This window comes from Octopus sinensis, linkage group LG9 (genome assembly GCF_006345805.1).
Source record: "Octopus sinensis linkage group LG9, ASM634580v1, whole genome shotgun sequence".
Classification (NCBI taxonomy): Eukaryota; Metazoa; Mollusca; class Cephalopoda; order Octopoda; family Octopodidae; genus Octopus; species Octopus sinensis.
The window spans coordinates 54,381,085-54,391,487 of NC_043005.1; positions in this window are offsets into that span (position 1 = coordinate 54,381,085).

Here is a 10,403-nt window from a genome sequence, read left to right on the forward strand (position 1 = left end):
GAAAAGTCACTACTAGTTGTGTCTGGGGAGAGTAATTTTCTTTTTGTGCCTTATAATGTAACATACTCACCGGTAAAATTTCCACTTATTTCTTATTTTTATTTTCCTAAAATTTTCGTTGCGTCTTGCAACCTTTTCAATATTCTTGACTACTAGTTACTTTTGAAGTCTTCTTTGAACAGTCAGATATCAATTTACCTGGAAAGAAACAATGCAGTTATTAATAAGAAGGGTTGAAATTAATGAATACAAGATTTCACATCTCTAGCATCACTCCTTCACAGTTAGCCTATAAACTTTACAGCTCACTCTCGTAAAATTTTCCTTTATCTTTTATCAAACCAACCCCAATACTTATTTTTAAATCTGGTGCTTTTCCTGTCGGTCTCTTCTGCCTAACTGCTAAGTTTATAATAATTTTACCTCAAGAACCAGAAATAAACTAAAAGATGTGAGCTTTAAGCAACTGTTTTTTCATGTCATTCATAAAGGTTTTTAAACAAATGAACACATTGATAAGTGTCTTCTTCAAATTTTCAGTTTATATTTCGAAAAATATTCACTGCTTGAATATTTCCTAATGAAAACCAGGATCTGTTTACCAGTTAATGATTAGAAACAATCAACTGTGAATACTGGAAACTGGAACTTTTCAGTCGTAATGTTTTGAAGAATACTCTACATTTGTATTGAGACATGTAATTTGTTAATTCTGGTGAATCATCATCATCATCATCCTCATCATCATCATCATCATCATCGTCGTCGTTTAACGTTTGCTTTCCCTGCTAGCATGGGGTTGACGATTTGACTGAGGAGTGACAAGCCAGGAGGCTGTACCAGGCTCCAATCTGATCTGTCAAAGTTTCCAAAGCTGGATGCCCTTCCTAACGCCAACCTTTCTGTAGTGAGTGCATTTATGTGCCACCAGCACTGGAACCAGTCAGGCAGCACTGGCATTAACCATGCTCGAATGGTACTTTTTACATGCCACCATCACAGGAACCAGTCCGACATGGAAGTCAGTTATATATATATATATATATTCTGCATATATATATCTGTATTTATGTACTCTTGATATATTCAACCGATGACGGTAAAGCTTATTTAAAGCAAAACCAGAAATCCTGGATCTTGAATTATTCAATAATTTTTGCTTGTATATTTTGTCCCTCTGTCTTATCTCATGGTGCGATACGAACACTTAACGTGGTTTTTATAGTCAGAGTTTCGACTGCTATTTCGGCATGTTGGTGTCTCTTAGACACCCTCATTTTCAATTGTTAAAAATTATTACCTTTGTACGGTATTTTTCCCATGCTGGCCACTTGATAATATGGATACTTAAATATCGATATTATCCTCATATATAAATATATATATATATATATATATATATATATATATATACAAGTAAGGACGTGAATTCAAAACAAGGTGGAAAAAATAGTACTCAAATACCAAAGATAGCATAATACATATACTATATAGGTATATATAGTATATGTATTATGAAACTCTGAGTAACAGCTTGTGAAAATTTTACAGCTTTAATAAAGATATATTATACATATATATGTGTGTGCGTGTTTTGTTGGCCAAAATGGCTTTCCTGTGATGCAAGCTCCAATTTTAAAATTTGCTGTAGAATGGTGCAGGAGTGGCTGTGTGGTAAGTTGCCTGCTTACCAACCACATGACTCCAGGCACCTTGGGCAAGTATCTTCTACTATAGCCTTGGGCCGATCAAAGCCTTGTGAGTGGATTTGGTAGATGGAAACTGAAGGAAGCCTATTGTATATATGTATGTATATATGTATGTGTGTGTATATGTTTGTGTGTCTGTGTTTGTCCCCCCCCCACCAACATCGTTTGACAACAGATGGTGGTGTGTTTACAACCCTATAACTTAGCGGTTTGGCAAAAGAGACTGATAGAATAAGTACTAGGCTTCCAAAGAATAAGTCCTGGGGTCGATTTTCTCGACTAAAGGCCTTACTCCAGCATGGCTGCACTCAAATGACTGAAACAAGTAAAAGAGTGCAAGAGTAATAATTTTATTTTATTTTATTTTATTTTATTTTATTCTACTTATTTTTGACAGTCATGTAATACAAAACTAAGCAAATTTGTCTGTACATCAACTATAATAGAAACAATACTTTCACTGGTAGAAACTAGAGAACCTAGACATCTATAATACATAACAAGTAGACTTGATGATATTTTAAAGAAACATGAACATTCTATTTATTATTGATGACATTAGATAATGTATTTCTATATAACTGGCACTTGTCAGTTACAATGGTGAGGGTTCCAGTTGACCCAACCAATGGAACAATCTGCCTGTGAAACTGATGTACAAGTGACTGAGAACTCCACAGATTCATGTACCCTTAATGTAGTTCTTAGGGAGTTTTGGTATGACACAGAATACTACAAGACTGGCCCTTTGAAATATAGGCACTACTCATTTTTGCCAGTTGCGTGGACTGGAGCAATGTGAAATATAGTGTCTTGCTCAAGAACACAATGTGCTGCCAGGAATTGAACTTCTGACCTTATTATCATGAGCTGAATAATTTAACCACTAAGCCACACACACACAGGTTTCTTATAGATCACGTTTTAAATCACTATTGAAGGGTAACATCGTAGTTAAAATGTGGCTGGTTGTAGTTCTGTTTGATCAAGGTTGACCTTTGAACTGGAAGTTAAATGACAACAACAACAACAACAAAAACAACAACTAATGAATACCAGTTATGTATTGAGGTGTATCAACTCATATAGACATCCACCCTTCCTCTCTTCTGTCCCCCAACAGACAGATAACCTTAATCTTTGTGTTAAGGCTAGAGAAAACAAAAATCAATATTGTTATCTTCACATTACGTTTTTCACTTTGATAATTTATCATCACCACCATCACCATCACCATCACATTATGACTTCCACCACCACCACCACCACCACCGCTACTGCAATCATTACTGCTGTCATCACCACCACCACCTCCATCACTATGACACCACCACGCATAGCATCGTCATCCTTGTTATCAGTATCATCATTATTACTGCCCTCGCCTCCACCACCACCACCATCATCACTATCATTAGTCAAGCCAACAATGCTATAAATAGTAGCTAAATCTCACTCAATTCACACTATGCCATCTTCTTAAAACATTTGTGTAAGATAGTGTAATTCTAAATAGACTGGGGGGTCACAACTGGAACGTCTTTAGTCATAAATGTGATAGATTAGAATAGTCTTGAAGCTAAACATTATCTGAACACACCAATACACCAACAAGGAAGCCTCATACAGCTAGAAATAACAGACCACTCCTCTTTAAAATCAAGAAGGACACATTTGAGAATGTACTGAATAAAACACCGAATAAATGATGGAATGGTCATGACTGGAATGCCTTTGATCATACATTAGTTTCTTCAAAGATGACATGGGACAATATGAATATAATCATCATTGGCTTCCAGATTTGCTTTCATCTGCTGGCATCTATTGGACAGATTATCTATAGGACAGATTATCTATAGGACAGATTATTTATTGGACAGATTATCTATTGGACATCAGTAACCTTCCCAATATATTCCTTCAGTTTTATGCCTTTCACAGATTCAAATGTTCTTGTATCTGTGTTAGACATTTCATACCCTTATCTCTTCTTAGTCTTCCTATGCTATACATCTTGTACTGGTTCTGTACTATGCCTTTAACTGGTGTGTTTGTATGTGTGTGTTTGTGTGGGGGGGGGGGTGCGTGCGTGCATGTGTGTTTGTATGTGCGAATCAGCACAACAAAGTATGCAACAAGCCTGATCATTGAATAATAGCTACAGTCCAATGGACTTTTATAAAATCCCCATCTACCCAATTTCATGATGTTTAGGTTGACCTTCTGTAAATGCACTTAATGAGATTGCTATAATGTGGAATCAAGCATGGAATCTTCTAATTCATCATCGTCATCATCATCATCATCATCATTATCGTTGTCATTGTAATTTATCATCTTCGTTGCTATCATCATCATCATCACCATCATTTAACGTCCCCTTTTCCATGTTTGCATGGGTCTGATGGAATTTGTTGAGGCAGATTTTCCATGGCTGGATGCCCTTCCTGTTGGCAACCCTCACTTGTTTCCAAGTAACAGGATGTATCCCCATCACTTGACATGTTTTCACAGAAGATTAGAAATGAAGGACAACGCTTACATGACAGACCCACTTATTTTCAGCTATCATGCAATGTCATGAGAAAGCAAGACTAATACACACACACATACACACACGCACACGCACACACATATATATACACAATGTAGAAATGAGTTGCAACGTCACAATTGTATCGGCCCTTGCCTTTCCCTTGGAGAACACTGGTGGCGTGGAGAGGGGAGGCCGGTATGCATGGGCGACTGCTGGTCTTCCATAAACAACCTTGCCCAGACTTGTACCTGGGAGGGTAACTTTCTAAGTGCAATCCCACGGTCAGTCATGACCGAAGGGGGTCTCATCATCATCATCATACACAATGAGTGCTTCTCTCAGTTTTTGTGCACCAGATCCACTCACAAGACTTTGGTTGGCATGGGGCATTTGTAAAAATCAATTACGTGAAGTGCCACACACTTGGACTGAGCCCAAAACAATATGGTCTGGAAGTAAACTTACAACACAGTCATACCTGTACCAATTGCGAAGCAAAATTCTTCACTACTTGGCCCTACCTGTGTTCACACTTTTATTTAGTTTATAGAGTGGAGGCGCAATGGCCCAGTGGTTAGGGCAGCGGACTCGCGGTCATAGGATCGCGGTTTCGATTCCCAGACCGGGCGTTGTGAGTGTTTATTGAGCGAAAACACCTAAAGCTCCACGAGGCTTCGGCAGAGGGTGGTGGTGATCCCTGCTGTACTCTTTCACCACAACTTTCTCTCACTCTTACTTCCTGTTTCTGTTGTACCTGTATTTCAAAGGGTCGGCCTTGTCACTCTCTGTGTCACGCTGAATATCCCCGAGAACTACGTTAAGGGTACATGTGTCTGTGGAGTGCTCAGCCACTTACCCGTTAATTTCACGAGCAGGCTGTTCCGTTGATTCGGATCAACCGGAACCCTCGTCGTCGTAACCGATGGAGTGCTTCCATCCATTTAGTTTATAAATTGATAGAACATTGCTAGTGTCTAGATACACGATTGCTTTCATTTGGAAATTTTTTCTTCTAATTAACCTTTTTGATGACAATCACACTCAAGACTCTGTTGACATGATACAAACTTCCTGTTTTAAAGTGAACTAAATTAAAAACTATCAATTTTCATTGTTAATTTATGTTCCCAAACTGCAGCTTAATAATGACAGTTACTTTACAAAATTCTTTTTTATATATATATATTTAGCTTATTTTATAAATATTCCATGAAAATTAAGATTCAAATCTAATAAGCACATGTAAAACACGTATGTATATGACATATGTAATACAAAGTGACATTAAAATATAAAACCAAAACCAAAGAAAACACAAACATGAATGAAGAAGAAACATAAAAGGAAAAAGTGGAAGAAGGAAATGAAGCATTAGTTCAACATTAATTGCATCAATTACACTTTTACTTGTTTCAGTCATTTTGACTGTCGTCATGCTGGAGCATAGATTGGCATATTTCGGTCATATTATGCAGAGAAAATCCCTGGAGAAGGACATCATGCTCAGAATGGTCAGTGGCAAGAGAGGATGAGGCCGACAAAGAACCCGCTGGCTTGACACCATCAAGAGTGATACCGGAATGGACATACCCAATCTGAAAGAAGCCGCCCAGGATAGAACTGACTGGAGGGCACTGATCCAACAAGTGACTGAGAGTCGACTTCGACTGAGCGGATAGATAATGATGATGCTGGAGCATCACTTTTTAGTCAAAGAAATCGACACCTGGACTTATTTTTTGTAAGCCTTGTACATATTCTATCAGTCTCTTTTGCCAAAACTTAAAGTTATGGGGATGTAAACACACCAAGATCAGTTGTCAAGTGATGATAAAGAGATAGACACAGGCACAAACGCACAAATATATACATATATATATATATATATATACATATATGTATATATTTACACATAATCAAATAGGGTAATAAAATAAATTATTATTACCAGTGGCCTAGCACAAAAGACGAGTTAGTCATTAGACTATATATTTTTCGTATGGAAATATAATAAAAGGCTTCCAAATAAGGAAGCATAGTGCTAGAAACACAAAAGGGGATAAATTCATGAAAGGAATGAAAATTAAAAACATTTACCATCTCGACCGAATATGTGTATATCTACAGATGTGTGTGTGTATATATATATATATATATATATATGTACAACAGGTTTCTTTCAGTTACCGTCTACCAAATCCACTCACAAGGCTTCAGTCAGCCACCCAAGGTGCCATGCAGTGGAACTGAACCTGGAACCAAGTGGTTGGGAAGCAAGCTTCTTATCACATAGCCACACCTAGTCACTTTCAAAATTAACTGAAACTAAGGCAGTATATTTTAACAAAAATAAAACAACAAAACAGTTAAATAATATCAAACGTAACTTATTCTGCTAAAAATATTATTCTACCAGAGCCATCACACTGTTTATCTTAACATTTCAAGAGAAGACAATACTCTTATTTGGAATATAGCTATATGGTAATGCAAGAATCGTGGAGGCACATGGCTTAGTGGTTAGGGTGTCAGCATCGTGATTGTAAGGTTGTGGTTTCGATTCCTGGACCGGGCGACGCATTGTGTTCTCGAGCAAAACACTTCATTTCACGTTGCTCCAGTCCATTCAGCTGAAAAAAATTAATAATTCTGTTATGGACTGGCATCCCATTCAGCTGGGGAACACATACACCATTGAAAATAGGAAAACCGGGCCCACGAGCCTGGCTAGGCTTTAAATGGGCGCAGTGGAGGCGCAATGGCCCAGTGGTTATGGCAGCAGACTTATGATCGGAGGATTGCAGTTTCGATTCCCAGACCAGGCGTTGTATGTGTTTTTTTTTTGTATGGGTTTAGGTAAAGGGATGCTGATGATGACAACGATGATTATGATGATGATGATGATGACAATGACGATGATGAAGAGGAAGTGAGATCTCTATTAAAACATTTCCTTTCGCCAAACTAAACGCTTCAGTTATCACTTCTCTGTTTACACGACTTTGCCCATTTTCAGGTGTTTATATCTAAACCCTCATGACAGAAAAGAATCACGATGTCCCAGATTTATATGCGTACAAAGAGCTTGATATGTTGGTACAAAGTGATTTCCATTACGTTCAACAAACGTAATTCGAATCAACATCTCCTTTTAGATTCTATTAGTTTCAAGGTTTATAAGCGGTGCATGAACAAACAAGTTGTTAATACCATGCAATCCAATCTAACCCCAAAGATATCTTGCAACATGCCTTATTATCTATTACGGGAATATAGTTCCACCTGAGAATCTTTTAGCTGACCAACAATCTCGTTAGCTCAAGTAGATTAACGTTTATATATATATATTCCATTACATTTAATGCTAAATTAGATATCCTTTGTTTTGTATGTCTATTGGATCATCTACATGATGATGATAATGATGATGATGCTGATGCTGATGATGATGATTTCTTTATCAAAATAATAATGCTTCTTGTTCTATATTATCGCCAGTACAAAAGAATAAGCTTCATCATATTTAGTAGTGACAACAAAATAGTAAGACATTTCAGTCAACAAGGATTCAAGGCATATAATAAATAGTATTAAATGGACTCTGAACTGTTTTTCCTGGATAGCTTCAGGCTGATGTCTATAACATTGGCTGCAGCTAACTGAAGATAATGGTTAAACAGCGTAACAAAAGTATGTGGTGAAGATCTGCCATTATAATTGTCTAAATAGCGTCGACAGAGAATGTATCTTTTACACTTCTACTTCATCAACAATACCTTACACCAAATACGTATTTCTCGAGAGTTCGAATGCCCTCTCCATATTACAACCAATTTAAAACGGAAAAAGATTGCTTTTCAAAATGCATTATAGTTAATCATCTTTTACTTATCAATGACTTGCAGAATACTTTTGATCTGAGCCTTGCCACACGTTGCTGGTTTCAGGCTATTTTATTTGACTCTTCTTGTCAATCTGTCCGTGATTCTGTCAAACCCAGAACCTATCAGCACCATACGCTTCCTTTGTTTACCTGTTATCAGTTCATACTCGATGGTCTACTTTACAATGACAAAGAAATTTTATGGAGATAAAAGTTTGGAGGAGGGAACATAGTGTTTCTAAGAGATCATCTTGTTTAAGTTTTTCATCTTGACCTCCTCTTACAGAATATGGTAAACTTACCACATACACACACACACACACATTCATGCAAACATGTTACATACATACATATATATATATGTGTATATAAGTGTTTGTGTGTGAGTGTGAGCATATGTATATGTATATGTATATTTATATGCATACATATCTGTATCTATCTATCAAAATATGTGTGTGGGTGGTACATATATAAAGATACACACACACACGCACATGTATACAGAGAATCTCACATACACACATACACACACATGGTACAGAGCAAAAAATGCACAAAATAAGATGGGATATTTTCATCATCAAAATTATTAGTGTATATATATATATACATATGCCTGTGTATATGAGTATGTTTACATAGGTATATGTATATATGTGTGCATTTGTGTGTGTGTGTATTCGTGTGTGTGCGTGTGTGTGTTTATCTATATACCCATCTATCTTTATATATATGCATGTATATATTTTTTTACATACACATATTAGAAGAGGCTGAAACACCTACAGAGATGCATCATTGCCTGATAAGGAATCATTTTGTATATTTGGAGATGGAGGACAGCAGTACCCTCAACATGCAAATGTTTTACCCTCATTGTAATATATCATGCATACGTACATACATATATATATACATACATACATATGTATATACATATATATATATATATATATATATATATATATATATATATATGTGTGTGTGTGTGGTGTGTGTGTTGTGTGTGTGTGTGTGTGTGTGTGTGTGTCTGTGTGTGTGTGGAGGCACATGGCCTAGTGGTTAGAGCAGTGGACTCGAGGTTGAGGGATCGTGGGTTCGAATCTCAGACTGAGCAATGTGTGCGTTTATGATTGAAATACCTAAGCTCCAACAGAAGGTAATGGCAAAACTTCTGCTGACTCTTTCTCCACAACTTTCTTTCACTCTTTCCTCCTGCATCTTGCAGCTCACCTGCAACGGATCGGCATCCCATCCAGGTGGAGAACCTATATGCCAAGGAAACCAGGAAACAGGCCCTATGAGCCAGGCATGGCTAGAGAAGGAAAAAACAACACAACAACAATATATATATATATATATATATATATATATATATATATATATATAGAGAGAGAGAGAGAGAGAGAGAGAGTGAGAGAGGGCTTGATAGATAGATAGATAGATAGATAGATAGATAGATAGTAGATAGATAGATAGATAGATAGATAGATAGATAGATAGATAGATAGATAGATTGCCCTTAACAATGAACATTGCAACATTACTGTTTTTTTTTCCCTCTGTACTTGGACATTAAAAATCTAATATTCTAAACTTTACCCTTATATCCAAATTAATTCCATGTAAATATATTGTCTCAGAGCCAAGTCAAGAAAATTACTGTTTTAACACCATCATTGAGTCAGTTGGGTTTTTTTCATTTTTACATCAAAAAATTATTTACAGAAGAGGATCTGTCCAGCATAATTATTCTGAAGGGAAAATTTTGTGCATGCAATTCAGAGAGTTAAAAAGGTGATATAGATCTGTTCATATAACTGATAAAATCATAGAAGCACACTAGATATGGTTTCTTTGGTGGTTGGGGTTCCCCCACCACCACCATTTTCCTCCAGTATTAAAACAATATTTTAATTCTCCGAAAACATAAAGAAGTGGTTGTCAAAAGTTTAGTTATACACAAAAATAAGATAAATCTCTTTAAGTCACATCAAGATTTCTGACTGCGTTATTAAGTTAAGGCTTAAAGTTATCCACAAATTTTTGTTTGCATGTTGTTCCAGAGACAATTTTCGCTGTAGAAACAATGCTTTTTTATTGAATATTTATCCAATGTTTCATTTATAACAGTTAGAAGTTGTGAACTTTCACAAATATAAATAATGATAGATTTTTAAAAAAAAACTTCATGCAGATATGAAGTTGGACATTCGTTTTTTAATATTTTATTAAATCCTATTAAAAGTTTTCTAAACAATATTTATTT